The following is a 21,520-nucleotide window of genomic DNA, read 5'->3' as shown; positions in this document are numbered from 1 at the left end:
ATCTAGCTAGTAAAATAAGAGATGAAAAAGAAGTTAAAGATTTTCAAAGAAGAAAGAGCTGTGCTTTTTTTTAAATATAATTGTTTATATATAAAATCTAACATGAATTAGTGTCAAAGTATAAATAACGTAATTTAAGGTTTGTGAAGGAAAATTCAGAAAACCCTTACAAAACACTTGTTAAATAAAAATTAAACCGCAAAAACATAGATTAATAACTTTGACTACAGTAAAATTTTTAAAACTTCTGTAAGTCAAAAGACACCAAAAAGAAAACCCAAAAGGGACAGATTATGATAAATGCATTTGACTGACAAAGTATTAGCATACAAAATATATAGATTCTCTACAAAAAAATAGGAAATAGAAATCAACCATATGGAAAAATGATAAAAGGATATAAATAAGAAATTAATTGAAAAAGATTCCTGAGTGACTTGTAGACATATGGAAGGATGCTTTTCCTCATTATTAATGAAGGAACTACTATGTAAAACATTGAGATCTCATCTTGAACAATCAGATTGACAAATATTAAAGGTCTAACAATTCAAAGCGTTGACAAAAATATGGGCGAATGGAAACACTCATACATTCCTGGAGGCCATAAAATTATTAACAATACATAAGAAAGCAAATTGGCAAGCAAATACTTGACAATTTCAATTCTAGGGTTATAGTTTAGATGAGGGATTCTCAACTTCAGACTATTGACATTTTGGGCTAGATAATTATTTGTTGTTGGGGACTGTCCTGTATTTCTATCAGAATTCTTGGTTTTTACTCAGTTTAGAACAACTGGACTAGAAAAATATGCAAAACTCTCACACATGTACAACTAGAAATGCATAAAAATGTTCATTGCAGCATTGTAATAGCAAAAATTTGGCATCTATAGAAATTTTGGGTTAAAATCAGAAAAGGTGTGTGCCACCATTGTATATTTCACCATACTTCTTCAATCTGTATGCTGAGCAAATAATCTGAGAATCTGGAGTATATGAAGAAGAAGGAGGAAGACTCATTAACAACCTTGTCATATGCAGATGACACAACCTTGCTTGCTGAAAGTAAAGAGGATTTGAAGCACTTACTGATAAAGATCAAAGACCACAGCCTTCCCTATGGATCACACCTCAACATAAAGAAAACAAAAATCAAGGGGGCCAAGATGGCAGGATAGACAGATGCTTTCAGTGAGTCCTCTTACAACAAAGAGCTGAAAAAAAAAGTGAAACAAATATATTTATGACAACCTAGGAGCCCTGAACATCAAAGGCCAAGTTAGAAAACAAACTGAGTGGCAGAGGGAGGAAGAGATGGTTCAGAAGTGGAGAGGGGTTACCGGACCCGAATCACCCAGAACCCACAGTCACCATTCCCGAGAGTGACTGCAGTTGGGTGGTACAGTTTCCTCAGGGAGAAGCAGCCAGCCACACAGCCTACTCACACCCCCGGAACCTGAGGAGAATGGCGTTCTTGGCAAAAGATAAGTACTTGCATATATTTTACTGCACCCCTCCCCACCTCAAACCGGCCTCACCAGCTGAATTCCTGGGCCTGAGATAGACCTTGGTGAGCACCTAGAGCCATCCTCCCAGCCTTCAGGAAGGAAAAACTTTGCAACTGGGGGGAAAAGATAATTTGGTAGCTCCATTAACCAGGGGAGCTCAGGACAGAAGTGGCTCCTGTCCAGGCATGAACTGTCTGTGGACCATGAGCACTTTTCCCTTCTGCATGGACCTGTGTGGGTCTATTTTGGGAGAATAGGCCCTTGTTGGCAAACTCTAACTGTATCAGCTGTGTGGTGGAGAGGTGGGGGTTTGATGTTTGACATTGCTATGCCTATTAAACAAGGTCCTCACCTACCCACATCAGGGACCTAAGGACTCGTAGCTCCACTCAGGTCACCCAGCCACCTGTGGCAGGGGTCCAAAGATAACTGGTACCTCCCATTCCTTACAACCAAAAATTTTGGGTGCCCATGGTCCCTCTGCAGAACCCTCCTACCAGCATGCCCTAGTGAAGAGAGATGTGTTTTCCTCACAGACACATGGTGGTCAGTTCTCAGCCCCCTGCCTTGTTCAGAGCGTGACCCCCTGCTGCAATCAGATATGGGTATATACGCCAATCACCCCTGCCCCTCTAAGACTGTAAGACAGAGCCTGTACCACACACTTGATGATCAGCTACCTGGACACCTGAGCTGAATTCATACATGAAAACTGAATGGACTCCTAGACTGATATACCTGATAACCGCTCTAGCCAGCTGGGGACAGGACACCAGAGCTCCAAAGGCAAAAATAATCAAGCTAGCTCACTCAAGCAACACACAGAGGTACACCAAAACAAAACAAAGCAAGCAGCTATGACACAGTAAGCAAGCATAAACTAATACAATAACTTATTGATGGCTCGGAGACAACAGTCAATATCAAGTTACATAAAGAGACAGACCATGATCACCTCAACAGGCTCTCAAAACAAAGAACCCAGGGATCTTCTAGATGAAAGTGCATTCCTGGAATTACCAGAGCAAGAATACAAGAGTTTAATATACAGAACCCTTCCAGACATCAGGAAGGAAATGAGAAAATACGAAGAAAAAGCCAAAGAACACACATATAAAGTAATTGAAGAAATTAGAAAGATTATTCAGGAACATAATGAAAAGTTTAATAAACTGGAAAAATCCATACACAGACAGCAATCAGAAATTCAGAAGACTAACAATAAAATTACAAAATTAGACAACTCTATAGAAAGTCAGAGGAGCAGAATTGAGCAAGTAGAAGCTAGAATTTCTGAACTCTAAGATAAAACACTTTGCACTAATATATTTAAAGAAAAATCAGATAAAAGAGTTTTTTAAAAAATGAAGGAAACTTAAGAATCATGTGGGATTCTATTAAGAAAAGTAACCTATGAGTGATTGGAGTACCAGAACAGGGAGGGATAACAGAAAATACAGAGAGATTTGTGGAATATTTGTTGACAGAAAACTTCCCTGATATTGTGAAAGATGGGAAGATATCTATCCAAGATGCTCATTGAACTCCACATATGGTAGAATTTAAAAGAAAGTCACCAAGACATATTATAATCAAACTTGGCAACACCAAAGATAGGAGAGAGACTTATAAGAGCAGCGAGGGATAATCGAAAACTCACCTACAAAGGAGAGCCAATAAGAATAAACTTGGACTACTCAGCAGAAAACATGCAGGCAAGAAGGCAAAGGGATGACATATTTAAAAAATTGAAGGAAAAAAATTGCCTGCCAAGAATCATATATCCAGCAAAACTGCCTCTCTAATATCAAGGTGAAATTAAGACATTTCCAGATAAACACAAGTTTAGGGAATTGGTAAAAACCAAACCAAAACTACAAGAAATGCTAAAGGGAGTTCTTTGGTTAGAAAATCAATAATATCAGGTATCAACCCAAGACTAGAACACTGGGCAGAGCAACCAGAAATCAACCCAGACAGGGAAATCCAAAAAAACAAAGCAAGATTATTTAAAAAAAAAGCTCAAAACAGGGTAACAGCAATGTTATTATATAAAAGATGACATCATTAGAATAATAAAAGGGACTAAGAAATGTAATCATACACCTTCCATATGGAGAGGAAGATACATTGATACAAAGAAATAAAAGTTGGGTTTAAATTTAGAAAAATAGGGTAAATAATAAGGTAACCACAAAGGAGACAAACTATCCTACTCATCAAAATAAAATACAAGAAAAAAAATAGAGACTCAGCAGAAACAAAATCAACAACAACAAATATGAGGAAAGCACAATATATAAAGGTGATCTACTCAGCACATAAAATTAAGTGGGAAGAAGAAACTGTCAACAACACACAAAAAAGACATCAAAATGACAGCACTAAATTCATACCTATCCATAATTACCCTGAATGTAAATGGACTAAATGCACCAACAAAGAGACAGAGAGTGACAGAATGGAATGAAAAACAAGATCCATCTATATGCTGCCTACAAGAGACACATCTTAGATTTAGAGACACAAACAAACTAAAACTCAAAGGATGGAAAAAATATATCAAGCAAACAACAATCAAAATAGAGCAGGACTAGCAATATTACTTTCTGATAAAATAGACTTTAAAGTTAAATCCGTCATAAAGGATAAGGAAGGACACTATATTAAAGAGACAATACACACACAAAAAAAATAACCATATTAAATATTTATGCATCCAATGACACAGTTGCAAGATACATAAAACAAACTCTATCAGTATCTAAAAGTGAGATAGACAGCTCCAAAATAATAGTAGGAGAATTCAACACACCACTTTCGATGAAGGACTGGACATCCAGAAAGAAGCTCAATAAAGACATGGAAGATCTAAATGCCACAATCAACCAATTTGACCTTGTAGACATATACAGAACACTCCACCCAACAGCAACCAAGTATACTGTCTTTTCTAGTGCACATGGAACATTTTCTAGACTAGACCACATATTAGGTCATAAAGCAAGCCTTAGCAGAATCCAAACATAGAAATATCACAAACCGTCTTCTCTGACCATAAGGCCATAAAAGTGGAAATCAATAACAGGAAAAGCAGGGGAAAGAAATCAAACACTTGGAAACTGAACAATACCCTGCACAAAAAAAGACTGCATTACAGAAGACATTAAGGATGGAATAAAGAAATTCATAGAATCCAGTGAGAATGAAACTCTTCCTGTCAGAACTTTTGGGACACAGCAAAAGCAGTGCTCAGAGGCCAATTTATATCAATAAATGCACACATCCAAAAAAAAAGAAAGGTCCAAAATCAAAGAATTATCCCTACAACTTGAATAAATAGAAAGAAAGCAACAAAAGAAACCCACAGGCACCAGAAGAAAACAAATAATAAAAATTAGAGCTGAACTAAATGAAACAGAAAAACAATTGAAAGAATTAACAAGACCAAAAGCTGTAATTTTGAAAACATCAACAAAATTGAGAAACCACTGGCCAAAATGACAAAAGAAAGACAGGAGAGGAAGCAAATAACCTGAATAAGAAATGAGAGAGGCGATATTAAAACAGACCCAACTGAAATTGAAAGAATCATATCAGATTACGATGCAAAACTATACTCAAACAAATTTGAAAACCTAGAAGAAATGTATGAATTCCAAAAACACACTACCTACCTAAACTAACACAAACAGAGGTAGAACAGCTATATAGACCGATAACAAAAGAAGAGATTGAAAAACTAATCAAAAAACTCCCAACAAAAAAAAAAAGACCCGGTGTGGACGGCTTCACTACAGAGTTCTACCAAACTTTCAGAGAAGAGTTAACACCACTACTACTAAAGGTATTTCAGAGCATAGAAAAGGATGGAATACTACCAAACTCATTCTATGAAGCAACCATATCCCTGACACCAAAACCAGGTAAAGACACCACAAGAAAAGAAAATTATAGACCCATATCCCTTATGAACATAGGTGTGAAAATCCTCAACAAAATTCTATCCAATAGAATTCAACAACTAGCAGAAAAATAATTCACCATGACCAAGTGGGTTTCATACCAGGTATGCAGGGATGGTTCAACATTAGAAAAACAATTAATGTAATCCACCACAGAATCACATGATTTTCTCAATTGATGCAGAAAACGCATTTGACAAAGTTCAACACACATTCCTGATAAAAACTCTCAGCAAAACAGGAACAGAAGGAAAATTCCTCAACATAATAAAGGGCATTTATACAAAGCCAACATCACCCTAAATGGAGAGAGCCTGAAAACATTCCCAGTGAGATGGGGAACCAGACAAGGATGCCCTTTATCACCAATCTGAATCAACATTGTGCTGGAAGTCCTAGCCAGAGTAATTAAGCTAGATAAAGAAATAAAGGACATCCAGATTGGCTAGGAAGAAGTCAAAGTATCTCTATTTGCAGATGACATGGTCTTATACAAAGAAAACCCTAAGGAATCCTCCAGAAAACTACTGAAACTAATAGAAGAGTTCAGCAGCGTATCGGGATACAAGATAAACATACAAAAATCGGTTGGATTCCTCTACACCAACAAAAAGAACATCGAAGAGGAATCACCAAACCAATGCCATTTACAGTAGCCCCCAAGAAGATAAAATACTTAGGAATAAATCTTACCAGAGATGTAAAAGACATATACAAAGAAAACTACAGTACAGTCCTGCAAGAAACCAAAAGAGACTTAACATAAGTGGAAGAACATACCTTGCTCGTGAATAGGAAGACTTAACATTATGCAAATGTCTATTTTACCAAAAGCAATCTATAGCTAAAGCAATTCTGATCTTCCCAGCGACATGCTTTAACGAGATGGAGAAACAAATCACCAACTTCATCTGGAAGAGAAAGAGGCCCCGGATAAATAAGGCATTACTGAAAAGAAGAACGAAATGAGAGGCCTTACTTTACCTGGTTTTAGAACCTATTATACCGCCACAGTAGTCAAAACAGCCTGGTACTGGTACAACAACAGATACATGGACCAATGGAACAGAATTGAGAACCCAGACATAAATCCACCCACATATGAGCAGTTGATATTTGACAAAGGCCCCAAAACAGCCAAATGTGGAAAAGACACTTTTTAACAAATGGTGCTGGCATAACTGGATATCCACATGCAAAAAAATGAAACAAGACCCATACCTCACTCCATGCACAAAAACTAACTCAAAATGGATCAAAGACCTAAAGATCATGGAAGAAAAAACAGGGGCAATGTTAGGAGCCCTAATACATGGCATAAACAGTATACAAAACATTATAAAGAATGCAGAAGAAAAACTAGATAACTGGGAGCTCCTAAAAATCAAACACCTATGCTCATCCAAAGACTTCACCAAAAGAGTAAAAAGACTACCTACAGACTGGGAAAAAGTTTTTAGCTATGACATTTCTGATCAGCACCTGATCTCTAAAATCTACATGATACTGCAAAAACTCAACTGCATAAAGACAAATAACCCAATTAAAAAATGGGCAAAAGATATGAATAGACACTTCACTGAAGAAGACATTCAGGCAGCTAACAGATACATGAGGAAATGCTTACGATCATTAGCCAATAGAGAAATGCAGATCAAAAGTACAATGAGATTTCATCTCACTCCAACAAGGTTGGCATTAATCCAAAAAACACAAAATAATAAATGTTGGAGAGGTTGTGGAGAGATTGGAACACTTCTACACTGCTGGAGGGAATGTCAAATGGTACAAACACTTTGAAATCAATTTGGCACTTCCTTAAAAAGCTAGAAATAGAACTACCATACAATCCAGCAGTCCCACTCCTTGGAATATATCCTAGAAAAATAAGAGCCTTTACACGAACAGATATATGCACACCCATGTTTATTGCTGCACTGTTTACAATAGCAAACAGATGGAAGCAACCAAGGTGCCCATCAACGGATGAACGGATGAATAAATTATGGTATATTCACCCAATGGAATACAAAGCATCAATAAAGAACAGTGAGGAATCTGTGAAACATTTCATAACATGGAGGAACCTGGAAGGCATTATGCTGAGTGAAAACATTCTTTTGCGGTTATGAGAGGGGGAAGGGAGGGAGGGTGGGAGAATGGTACTCACTAATTAGATAGTAGATAAGAGCTACTTTAGGTGAAGGGAAAGGCAACTCACAATACAGGGGAGGTTAGCACAAGGGGACTCAACCAAAAGCAAAGATATTTCCTGAATAAATTGAACGCTTCGAAGGCCAGCATAGCAGGGTCAGGGTTTTCGGGACCGTGGTTTCAGGGGACATCTAAGCCAATTGGCATAATAAAATCTATTAAGAAAACATTCTGCATCCCACTTTGAAGAGTGGTGTGTGGGGTCTTAAATGCTATCAAGTGGCCATCTAAGATGCATCAATTGGTCTCAACCCACCTGGATCAAAGGAGAATGAAGAACACCAAGGACACAGTGTAATTATGAGCCCAAGAGACAGAAAGGGCCACATGAACCAGAGACCAACCACATCATCCTGAGACCAGAAGAACTAGATGGTGCCTGGCTACAACTGATGACCACCCTGACAGGGAACACAACAGAGAACCCCTGAGGGAGCAGGAGAGCAGTGGGATGCAGACCCCAAATTCTCATAACACCAGACTTAATGGTCTCACTGAGACTAGAAGGACCCCTGTGGTCATGGCCCCCAGGCCTTCTGTTGCCCCAGGACAGGAACCATTCCCGAAGCCAACTCTTCAGACATGGATTGGACTGGACAATGGGTTGGAGAGGGATGCTGGTGAGGAGTGAGCTTCTTGGGTCAGGTGGACACTTGAGACTATGTTGGCATCTCCACCCTGGAAGGGAGATGAGAGGGTAGAGGGGGTTAGAAGCTGGTGAAATGGACATGAAAAGAGAGAGTGGAGGGAGAGAGCAGACTGTATCAATAGGGGGAGGGTACTTAGGAGTATGTAGCAAGGTGTATATAAGTTTTTATGTGAGAGACCCATTTAATTTGTAAACTTTCACTTAAAGCACAATAAAAATTATAAAAAAGAATTTCATTTTACGTGATCCACAATCAATACCCACGGAAACAGCAGTCAGGAAGTCAAAAGACGCTTTGCATTGAGCAAATCTGCTGCAAAAGACCTGTTTCAATTGTTAAAAATAAAAAATTTCACTTTGAGGATTCAGGTGCACCTGACCTAGGCCATGGTATTTTCAATGGCCTTGTATACATGGGAAAGCTGGACAATGAATAAGGAAGATCAGAGAAGAACTGATGGTTTTGAATTATGGTGTCGGTGAAGAATATTGAATGTACCATGAGCTGCCAGAAGAGTGAACAAATGTGTTTTGGAAGAAGTACAGCCAGAATGCTCCTTAGACGCCAGGGTAGTGAGACTTTTTCTCATTTACTTTGGACACATTATCAGGAAGGAGAAGGACATCATACTTGGAAAAGTGGAGGGTCATCGGAAAACAGATAGGCACACTGGCTGCAACAATGGGCTCAAACATGGCAATGGTTGTGAGGACATTGCAGGACCTGGGAATGTTTTTTTCTGTTGTACATGGAGTTGCCGTGAGTCAGAGCCAACTCTACGGCACCTATCAACAACAGTATGTAAAGTCTTATAAAAAAAAGAATAAAAAAATTACTTATAGTGTATTCAAACAGCAAAGTACTATGAAAGCAATTAAAATAAATGAACTAAAGCTGCCCATATTAAAATGAGTACATTAAACAGCAAAAATACTGAGTAAAAATTTAACGTGCAAAATATTATGTGAATTATGAAATAATTTATACAAAGCTTAGAAACATACAAAACCTAACACAAGCTAACAAACAAAATAGTCATGGAAATTGTAACAGCCAAATTCCAGTTTGTGTTGATCCCGTGAGAAAGAAAGAGGAAATGGAATCATAAAGAAATGAATGCGCAATGTGAATCAACCCTTTTTATTGTATTAAAAAATTCAGAAGCAAATATGGTAAAATATTTAGGCTTTCCAAAGGTAGGTGTTGGTTCCATAAGTGTTCATGTATTTTCTCTATATAATAAACTATGTACAGTGTGTCATAAATTTTTGTATTTCAGATTATTCCTTAGAGTACATTTCTAGAATTAAAATAGCTGGGTTAAAGCATGTGAATACTTTTGAGACTTTTGATACACTTTGATACACAACTCTGCAAGTTTGTGCCAATTTACACTTCCAATAGTAGAGTATGGAGGTGAGGTTTTCACACACCCTTAACTATAAGGGCATTAACATATATTTTAGTTTCCTACTTTATTTGATGAAAATGGCAGCTCAATATTCTTTCAATTTACACTTCTATATCTCTGATTTTTAGACGATTCAGTGTGTGCGTGTGTGTGTGTGTGTGTGTGTGAAGAGAGGCCATTTGGATATTTCATTTTTTGAATTACAAGTATATATTACTTGTCTGGAAACTCTGGTGGCTTAGTGGTCAAGTGCTACGGCTGCTAACCAAAAGGTCGGCAGTTCAAATCCACCAGGCATTCCTTGGAAACTCCATGGGACAGTTCTACTCTGTCTTATAGGGTCACTATGAGTCGGAATCGACTTGACGGCAGTGGGTTTGGTTTGGTTTTTTGGTATCACTTGTCTATTGTTCAATCAACTTTATTAAGGTATAAATTATATTCAAGAAATTGTCCCATCTTGAGTGTATAGTGAGACGAGTTTTGACAAACGTGCAACCACCACCACAATCACCACATATAGTTCTCTTATACCTCTTTGCATTCATTTGCCCCACCCCCACTCCAGGCAACCACTGACCTTATTTCTATTACTATTGATTAGTTTTGTTTCTCCTTTAACTTTATATAATGGGATCATACCCTGTGTGCTCTCTTGTGTCTGGCTTCTTTTACTCAGCCTAATACACAGATTTTATTTTTTAATTTGTGTGTTTGTTTTCATTTTGATTTGTAAACGTACTTCATAGATTAAAGTATTAATGTTTTGCATGTTATATATGTTACAACATTTATCCAAATTTTCCCTTGGCCTTTTAAATTTATTTAAGATAATTTCAAATATGTAGGTGTGTGCATAATAGACAATAAACTATGCTAATATTTTCCTTTAGAGATACTATATTTTCATAGAATGTATAGATGTCTTTCTCACTCTGAAATCTGGTAACATTGACCTTCTAATTCTCTTATAGTGCAATTCCCTCAAATAATGAATTTATGTAAGGACTCCCCATATGTTGAATAATCCACCCTTTACTAAGGTGCATATGTGTGTGCTTGCAAGTGTGTGGGGAACCAAATATACAAATGGAATGACCCCATTTTTTCAAAGTGAGATTTTAGATCACTTATGCAGGACTCGAAGTCTATTGGTGGCACAAACAGTCAAGCACTCAATTACTAGTCAAAAGTTTGGAAGTTCAAATTCACTCAGAGGTGCCCCAGAAGACAGTCCTGACAACCTATTTCCCTAAGGATTCCAAAAACCAAAACCAAACCCAGTGCCGTCAAGTCGATTTCAACTTAGAGTGACCCTATAGGACAGAGTAGAACTGCCCCACGGAGTTTCCAAGGAGCACCTCCCGGATTCGAACTGCCGACCTCTTGGTTAGCAGCTGTAGTACTTAACCACTACGCCACCAGGGTTTCCTCCCTAAAGATTACAACCTTGGAAAGTATGGAGCAGTTCTACTCTGTATCATATTGGGTTGCCATGTGTCATGGATTGAATTGTGTCCCCCCAAAAAATGTGTCAACTTGGTTAGGCCATGATTCCCAGTATTGTGTGGTTGTCCTCCATTTTGTGATTGTAATTTTTTGTTAAGATGATTAGGGTGGGATTGTAACAACACCCTTACTCAGGTCACCTCTCTGATCCAGTATAAAGGGAGTTTCCCTGGGGTGGGGCCTGCACCACTTTTTTATCTCTCAAGAGATAAAAGGAAAGGGAAGCAAGCAGAGAGTTGGGGGCCTCATACCACCAAGAAAGCAGCACCAGAAGCAGAGCATGTCCTTTGGACACGGGGTCCCTGCACCTGAGGAGCTCCTCGACCGGGGAAGATTGAAAACAAGGACTGTCTTCCAGAGATGACAGAGAGAGTAAGCCTTCCCCTGGAGCCGACACTCTGAATTTGGACTCGTAAACTACTAGACTGAGAAAATAAATTTCTCTTTGTTAAAGCCATCCACTTGTGGTGTCTCTGTTATAGCAGTACTAGATAACTAAAACAACATGAGATGGGGTCAAGTAGGTGGCACCTAACAATAACAACAATATGAAGGACTTGCACTGAAGATGCCTGAAACCTAATTTTGTTGCTTTTGTCCCTTCATTTAATACTTTAAAAAGGGAAAAGTTGGTAAAAGTAAAGATTTCTTGAGTTTTGTTGGTGTACAAAGGGATTGGTAGGAAGAACCAATCTGCTGCACTATACTGTATATGAACAGCGCTTCCTGGAGTTTTTTGAAGGGTTGGGCCTGGGTAATGAATGCTTTTTCTCACTTTAAAAGGACAGTTGGACAATCTTCAACTACAGGCATTCACTGATGCTTGGGGAAACACAGGGGACTGATACATGTTTCATAGCTGATAAATCTAAAGGATGAAAAGTTGGCTGAAGAGCCTGTGGCAGCAGAAAAACAAACAAAAAAATACCGTTGCAGTCGAGTCAACTGCAACTTATAAAGACCCTATAGGGCAGATTAGAATTGTCTCATAGGGTTTCCAAGGAGCACCTGGTGGATTCAAACTGCCAACACTTTGGTTAGCAGCCTGAGCTCTTAACCTCTGTGCCACCAGGTCTCCCTGGCAGCAGAATAGAGGGTTGGAAATTGGGAAATAATGACACCCCTACTAATAATGAATCAAATGTCTATCTGGCACATGACCAGGCAACTTTTGCTCTGTTCTACGTAGGGTCTCTATGAGTTGGAACCGACTCGATGGCACCTAACAACAACCATATGTGTATGCATATATATATATATATATATATACATATACTTATTTGTTGTTATTAGGTGCCGTCAAGTTGGTTCCAACTCATAGCGACCCTGTGAACAACAGAATGAAACACTGCCATGTCCTGTGTCATCCTCACAATTATTGTTATGCTTGAGCCCGTTGTTGCAGCCACTGTGTCAATCTATCTCATTGAGGGTCTTCATCCTTTTCGCTGACCCTCTATTTTACTAAGCATGATGTCCTTCTTCAGGGACTGGTCCCTACTGATAATATGCCCAAAGCAAGTGAGACAAAATCACGCCATCCTTGCTTCCAAGGAGCATTCCAGCTGTACTTCCAAGACAGATATGTTCATTCCTCTGGAAGCCCATGGTATATTCAATATTCTTCACCAACTCCATAATTCAAAGGCATCAATTCTTCATCAGCCTTCCTTATTCATTGTCCAGATTTTGAGTGCATATGAGGCAAATGAAAACACCATGGCTTGGGTCAGGTTCACCTTAGTCCTCAAAGTGACATCTATGCTTTTGAACAGTTTAAAGAGGTCTTTTTGCAGCAAATTTGTCCAATGCAATATGTTGTTTGATTTGTTGACTGCTGCTTCCATGGGCATTGATTGTGGATCCAAGTAAAATGAAATCCTTGACAACTTCAATCTTTTCTCCAATTATCAATAAGCAATATCCAATTGCTTACTGGTCCAGTTGTGAGGATTTTTGTTTTCTTTATGTTGAGGTGCAATACATACGAAAAGCTATAGTCTTTGATCTTCATCAGTAAGTGCTTCACGTCTTCTTCACTTTCAGCAAACAAGGTTGTGTCATCTGCATATCCCAGGTTGTTAATTAGTCTTCCACCAATCCTGATGCTGCATTCCTCTTCATTCATATATATACATATATAATATAAAAAAGTGATATATATATAATATTTATATATGACTAACTCGCCGTTGAGTCAATTTTGACACATAGTGACCCTATAGGACAGAGTTGAACTGCCTCACAGAGTTTCCAAGGAGTAGCTGGTGGTTTTGAACTGAAGACAATTTGGTTAGCAGCCGATCTCTTAACCACTGCACCACAAGGGATCTCTCTCTCTGTCTCTCTCTCTCTATATATATTCCCTCAGTATGCTTGCTCGACAGTAGTATCACATTATTTTAATTACTAAAGCTTGTTAGTACATCTTAATTTTAATAGGGAGCAGTGGAAATCCTTCTTCATAATTGCTTTTTGTAAAAATATTTTTAACTGTTCTCACCTATTTGATGTTCTAGAAGAAATTTAGAATTATTTTTTTTCTAGCTCAAAAAGAAATCCTATTAAATTTTAATTAAAGTTACATTACATGATTTATTAATTTGGAAAGAACAGACATTTTTATAATATTAATTCTTTCTATCTGAATATATATATCTTTATTTATTCAGGCTTTTTTGGGCTCAGTAATTATTTTCTTTGTTTAGTATAGAGCATTTTTCAATTAAATAAATTCTTAGTAATTTTTTAATTTTGTTGCTGTTGCAAATAGAGTTAGGGGAATCATTTTAGCTATTTCCTGGAATATAGAAACATTATCGACTTCTATATATTCATTTTGTAAATGGCTACATTTTAAATTATCTTATTAGTTTGCAAGTTTGTAAGTTTATTCTAATGGGGTTTGTTTTTACTATTTTCTAAATAACCAATTTTTTTTTTAACCAAGTAACTGTTTTGAAGAGTGATATTTCAACTTATAAATAGTCTGGGTATTTGTTTACTTGTTTGTTTAAATTTTCAATTTTAAGTTTGGGTTTTATTGCATTGTGGTAAAAGAATGTAGCCTCAAAAATTTCTTCCTAAAATTAATGGATGCTTTATTTGTAGCTTAGAGCGTAAAAAACTTTGTAAATATTTTATAGAAAATTTAAAAGAAAATAGTGGATCCTTGGAAGACGGTGACAGTAACAGAAGCATAGTTTTGGATATTCCTAAATTACCACACAAAAACAATCAGAAAAATAAATACCTAGGGGCAAAATTACAGCTAAACTGTGCAAAAAGTTTTCCCCTGAAACCTCAAAGTACAAGTGGGTGGGAACAAACCCATTAACAACCATGAAATTTGCATATCATCAGCAGTGGAAAAGAGCAGAAGGGAACAAGAGGGTTTCCAACAACTTTAGAACAAGAGAATCCAAAAATAGTCCACAGATATTCACTGAAAAAGGCAACAGGACAATTTGAAAACAAAAGTCTAATATGGCAGGGGTTTTGTCCACTCTGGGAGTCCCTGGGTGGCACAAATAGTTAACATGCTCTGGTGCTAACAGAAAGGTTGGTGGTTCCAGTCTACCCAGAGGCACCTTGGACGAAAGGTCTGGTAATCTACTTCTGAAAAATCAGGCACTGTAGACTCTATGGAGCACAGTTCTACTCTGACACACATGGCATTGCCAAGAATTGGAGTCAGCTACAAGTCAACTGGTTGCCTATTCTAATGATAGGTAAGTGCAAGATTCCCACGGTAGTTTTTGAGGAGTTACAGCAATGTAACACCTGTGTACTCTTGAAACTGGCCTGCCAGGGCTCCCTTCCATAACAGGGCTCTAAGACACTGATGAAAATGGAAAAAGACAACAAAGACAAAGAAAAGAGAAAGTCAACATAAACTTGAGGGGAGGGACAGAGTCAGGAAGTCTCAGAAAACAAGCAGCCATATTATATAACACTTCACAAAAACAGAAGAGGGTTTTTGCAAAGTTGGAAAAGTTATGAATTATGCTACATTCTATAGGTTTAGGAAAACATAAAAAGAAAAAAATGGAGAGTAATTAGATCAAATCCCACACAAAGTTACTATAAGAAAAAAAAGAATAAGGAAATGATATCCCTACACCCAAAAAAATAACATTCCAGAAATTCATGTCCATAAAACAGATCAAAATTATAACCTACTATTTCAAGTGAAAACACATTTACAAATTATAGAAGTTATGATTAAGTAATATAAATCAGAATTAGAAGAAATAAGTAACAGAATTTAAAAAAGATATAGTAATAAAATAAAAATATTTTAGAAATGAAAACTAAGAAGTAAACTAAAAGTGAGTGAAAAAACCCAAAATGCCTTAGGAGAAACAGAAAGTGAAAAAAGTGTATTACTCAGAATAAAATGTGATCTTGCAAGTCTCCTTTCTTTCTGCTCTCTAGCTTTTTGGATATTGTAAAATGAATGTTTAAAAATGGCATCATCTGCTCAGCTGAAGGACAACTGCCTGGTTTTCTGGGTGATATAGAACTTGTTGTTGTTAGGTGCCGTCAAATTAGTTCCAACACATAGTGACGCTATGTACAACAGAACAAAACATTGCCCAGTCCTGCACCATCCTCACAGCCATTGCTATGCTTGAGCCCATCTTTGCAGTCACTATGTCAATCCATCTCTTTGAAAGTCTTCCTCACTTTCACTAACCCTATGATGTCCTTCTCAAGGCTTTGGTCCTACCAGATAACATGTCTAAATTATGTGAGATGAAGTGTCCCCATCCTTTCTTTTGAGGAGCATTATGGCTATACTTCTTCCAAGACTGATTTGTTCATTCTTCTGGCAGTCCATGAAATATTCAACATTCTTTGACAACACCATAATTCAAAGGCATCAACTCTTCTTCAGCCTTCTTTATTCACTTGTCCAGCTTTCACATGCATACAAGGTGATTGGAAACCCCATGGCTTGGATCAGGTGCACCTTAGTCCTCAAAGTGACATCTTCATTTTTAGCACATTAAAGAGATCTTTTGCAGCAGATCTGCCCAATGCAATATGTCATTTGATTTCTTGAGTCCTGCTTCCAAGGTCATTGATTGTGGATACATTAAAATTAAATCCTTGACAACTTCAATATTTTCTCTGTTTATCATTATGTTGTTTAGTGGTCCAGTTGTGAGGATGTTTGCTTTCTTTTTTTTTTTTTCATTTTTAATTTTTATTAAGCTTCAAGTGAACATTTACCATTCCAATCAGTCTGTCACATGTAGGTTTACATACATCTTACTCCCTTCCCCCACTTGCTCTCCCCCTATTGAATCAGCCCTTTCAGTCTCTCGTTTCGTGCCAATTTTGCCATCTTCCCTCTCTCTCTATCTTCCCATCCCCCCTCCAGTCAAGAGTTGCCAACACACTCTCCAGTGTCCACCTGATTTAATTAGCTCACTCGTCATCAGCATCTCTCTCCCCCCCACTGACCAGTCCTTTTCATGCCTGATGATTTGTCTTCGGGGATGGTTCCTGTCCTGTGCCATCAGAAGTTCTGGGGAGCATTGTCTCTGGGATTCCTCTAGTCGCAGTCATACCATTGGGTATGGTCTTTTCATGAGAATTTGGGGTCTGTATCCCATTGGTCTCCTGCTCCCTCAGGTGTTGTCTGTTGTGCTCCCTGACAGGGCAGACATCGATTGTGGCCGGGCACCAACTAGTTCTTCTGGTCTCAGGATAATGTAGGTCTCTGGTTCATGTGGCCCTTTCTGTCTCTTGGGTTCTTAGTTGTTGTGTGACCTTGGTGTTCTTCCTTTGCCTTTGCTCCAGGTGGGTTGAGACCAACTGATGTATCTTAGATGGCCGCTTGTTGGGATTTAGGACCCCAGGCGCCACAATTCAAACTGGGATGCCGAATGTTTTCATAATAGAATTATTTTGCCCGTTGACTTAGAAGTCCCCTCAAACCAAGTTCCCCAGACCCCAGCCCCTGCTCCGATGACCTTTGAAGCTTTCATTTTATCCCGGAAACCTCTTTGCTTTTAGTCCAGTCCAATTAGGCTGACCTTCCTTGTATTGGTTGTTGTATTTCCCTTCACCCAAAGCAGTTCTTATCTACACATTGATCAATAAAAAGCCCTCTACCTCCCTCCCTCCCTCCCTCCCACCTTTGTAACCACATAAGTATGTGTTCTCCGTTTTTTCTATTTCTCAAGATCTTATAATAGTGGTCTTATACAATATTTGTCCTTTAGCAACTGACTCATTTCGCTCAGCATAATGCCTTCCAGATTCCTCCACGTTATGAAATGTTTCAGAGATTTGTCACTGTTCTTTATCGATGCGTAGTATTCCATTGTGTGAATATACCACAATTTATTTACCCATTCGTCCGTTGATGGACATCTTGGTTGCTTCCAGCTTTTTGCTATTGTAAACAGAGCTGCAATAAACATGGGTGTGCATATATCTGTTTGTGTGAAGGCTCTTGTATCTTTAGGGTATATTGCGAGGAGTGGGATTTCTGGGTTGTATGGTAGTTCTATTTCTAACTGTTTAAGATAATGCCAGATGGATTTCCAAAGTGCTTGTACCATTTTACATTCCCACCAGCAGTGTATGAGAGTTCCAATCTCTCCGCAGCCTCTCCAACATTTATTATTTTGTGTTTTTTGAATTAATGCCAGTCTAGTTGGTGTGAGATGGAATCTCATCGTAGTTTTAATTTGCATTTCTCTAATGGCTAATGATCGAGAGCATTTTCTCATGTATCTGTTGGCTGCCTGAATATCTTCCTTAGTGAAATGTGTGTTCATATCCTTTGCCCACTTCTTGATTGGGTTGTTTGTCTTTTTGTGGTTGAGTTTTGACAGAATCATGTAGATTTTAGAGATCAGGCCCTGGTCTGAGATGTCATAGCTGAATATTCTTTCCCAGTCTGTAGGTGGTCTTTTTACTCTTTTGGTGAAGTCTTTAGATGAGCATAGGTGTTTGATTTTTAGGAGCTCCCAGTTATCTGGTTTCTTTTCATCATTTTTGGTAATGTTTTGTATTCTGTTTATGCCCTGTATTAGGGCTCCTAGGGTAGATCCTATTTTTTCTTCCATGATTTTTATCATTTTAGTCTTTATGTTTAGGTCTTTGATCCACTTGGAGTTAGTTTTTGTGCATGGTGTGAGGTATGGGTCCTGTTTCATTCTTTTGCAAATGGATATCCAGTTATGCCAGCACCATTTGTTAAAAAGACTATTATTTCCCCAATTGACTGACACTGGTCCTTTGTCAAATATCAGCTGCTCATACGTGGATGGATTTATATCTGGATTCTCAATTCTGTTCCATTGGTCTATGTGCCTGTTGTTGTACCAGTACCAGGCTGTTTTGACTACTGTAGCTATATAATAGGTTCCGAAATCAGGTAGGGTGAGGCCTCCCACTTTCTTCTTCTTTTTCAGTAATGTTTTGCTTATCCGGGGGTTCTTTCCTTTCCATATGAAATTAGTGATTTGTTTCTCTATCCCCTTAAAGTATGACATTGGTATTTGGATCGGAAGTGCGTTATATGTATAAATGGCTTTGGGTACAATAGACATTTTTACTATGTTAAGTCTTCCTATCCATGAGCAGGGTATGTTTTTCCACTTAAGTATGTCCTTTTGAATTTCTTGTAGCAGAGTTTTATAGTTTTCTTTGTATAGGTCTTTTACATCCTTGGTAAGATTTATTCCTAAGTATTTTATCTTCTTGGGGGCTACTGTGAATGGTATTGATTTGGTTATTTCCTCTTCGGTGTTCTTTTTGTTCATGTAGAGGAATCCAAGTGATTTTTGTATGTTTATTTTATAACCTGAGACTCTTCCAAACTCTTCTATTAGTTTCAGTAGTTTTCTGGAGGATTCCTTAGGGTTTTCCATGTATACGATCATGTCATCTGCAAATAGTGATAGCTTTACTTCCTCCTTACCAATCTGGATACCCTTTATTTCTTTGTCTAGCCTAATTGCCCTGGCTAGGACTTCCAGCACGATGTTGAATAAGAGCGGTGATAAAGGGCATCCTTGTCTGGTTCCCGTTCTCAAGGGAAATGCTTTGAGGTTCTCTCCATTTAGAGTGATATTGGCTGTTGGCTTTGCATAGATGCCCTTTATTATGTTGAGGAATTTTCCTTCAATTCCTATTTTGGTTAGAGTTTTTATCATAAATGGGTGTTGAACTTTGTCAAATGCATTTTCTGCATCTATTGATAAGATCATGTGGTTTTTATCTTTTGTTTTATTTATGTGATGGATTACATTAATGGTTTTTCTGATATTAAACCAGCCTTGCATACCTGGTATAAATCCCACTTGATCAGGGTGAATTATTTTTTTGATGTGTTGTTGGATTCTATTGGCTAGAATTTTGTTGAGGATTTTTGCATCTATGTTCATGAGGGATATAGGTCTAAAATTTTCTTTTTTTGTAATGTCTTTACCTGGTTTTGGTATCAGGGAGATGGTAGCTTCATAGAATGAGTTGGGTAGTATTCCGTCTTTTTCTATACTTTGAAATACCTTCAATAGTAATGGTGTTAAGTCTTCTCTGAAGGTTTGGTAGAACTCTGCAGTGAAGCCATCTGGGCCAGGACTTTTTTTCGTTGGGAGTTTTTTGATTACCGTTTCAATCTCTTTTTTTGTTATGGGTCTATTTAGTTGTTCTACTTCTGAATGTGTTAGTTTAGGTAGGTAATATTGTTCCAAGAATTTATCCATTTCTTCTAGGTTTTCAAATTTGTTAGAGTACAATTTTATGTAGTAATCTGATATGATTCTTTTGATTTCATTTGGTTCTGTTGTGATGTGGTCCTTCTCGTTTCTTATTCAGGTTGTTTCCTTTCCTGTTTTTCTTTAGCCAGTTTAGCCAGTGGTTTATCAATTTTGTTAATTTTTTCAAAGAACCAGCTTTTGGCTTTGTTAATTCTTTCAATTGTTTTTCTGTTCTCTAATTCGTTTAGTTCAGCTCTAATTTTTATTGTTTTCTTCTGGTGGCTGATGGGTTCTTTTGTTGCTCAGTTTCTATTTGTTCAAGTTGTCGGGACAGTTCTCTGCTTTTGGCTCTTTCTTCTTTTTGTATGTGTGCATTTATCGATATAAATTGGCCTCTGAGCACTGCTTTTGCTGTGTCCCAGAGGTTTTGATAGGAAGTATTTTCATTCTCGTTGCTTTCTATGAATTTCCTTATTCCCTCCTTGATGTCTTCTATAACCCAGTCTTTTTTCAGGAGGGTATTGTTCAGTTTCCAAGTATTTGATTTCTTTTCCCTAGTTTTTCTGTTATTGATTTCTAGTTTTATTGCCTTGTGGTCTGAGAAGATGCTTTGTAATATTTCGATGTTTTGGATTCTGGAAAGATTTGTTTTATGCCCTAATATGTGGTCTATTCTAGAGAATGTTCCATGTGCACTAGAAAAAAAAGTATATTTTGCAGCAGTTGGGTGGAGAGTTCTGTATAAGTCAATGAGGTCAAGTTGGTTGATTGTTGTAATTAGGTCTTCCGTGTCTCTATTGAGCTTCTTACTGGATGTCCTGTCCTTCTCCGAAAGTGGTGTGTTGAAGTCTCCTACTATATATGTGGAGGTGTCTATCTCACTTTTCAATTCTGTTAAAATTTGATTTATGTATCTTGCAGCCCTGTCGTTAGGTGCGTAAATATTTAATATGGTTATGTCTTCCTGATCAATTGTCCCTTTTATCATTATATAGTGTCCTTCTTTATCCTTTGTGGAGGATTTAAGTCTAAAGTCTATTTTGTCAGAAATTAATATCGCTACTCCTCTTCTTTTTTGCTTATTGTTTGCTTGATATATTTTTTTCCATCCTTTGAGTTTTAGTTTGTTTGTGTCTCTAAGTCTAAGGTGTGTCTCTTGTAGGCAGCATATAGATGGATCGTGTTTTTTTATCCAGTCCGTGACTCTCTGTCTCTTTATTGGCGCAGTTAGTCCATTTACATTCAGCGTAATTATAGATAAGTAAGTTTTTAGTGCTGTCATTTTGATGCCTTTTCATGGGTGTTGCTGGCCATTTCATTTTTCCACATGCCTTTTTGTGCTGAGACGTTTTTCTTAGTAGCTTGTGAGATCCTCATTTTCATAACGTTTAATTTTGTGTTTATTGAGACGTTACGTTTTTCTTGGCTTTTTTCTTGAGTTATGGAATTGATATTCCTTTTTGTGGTTACCTTTTTATTTACCCCTATTTTTCTAAGTAAAAACCTAACTTGTATCCTTCTATATCGCCTTG

This window comes from Elephas maximus, chromosome X (genome assembly GCF_024166365.1).
Source record: "Elephas maximus indicus isolate mEleMax1 chromosome X, mEleMax1 primary haplotype, whole genome shotgun sequence".
NCBI lineage: Eukaryota > Metazoa > Chordata > Mammalia > Proboscidea > Elephantidae > Elephas > Elephas maximus.
Note: the sequence above shows the minus strand (reverse complement) of the source record.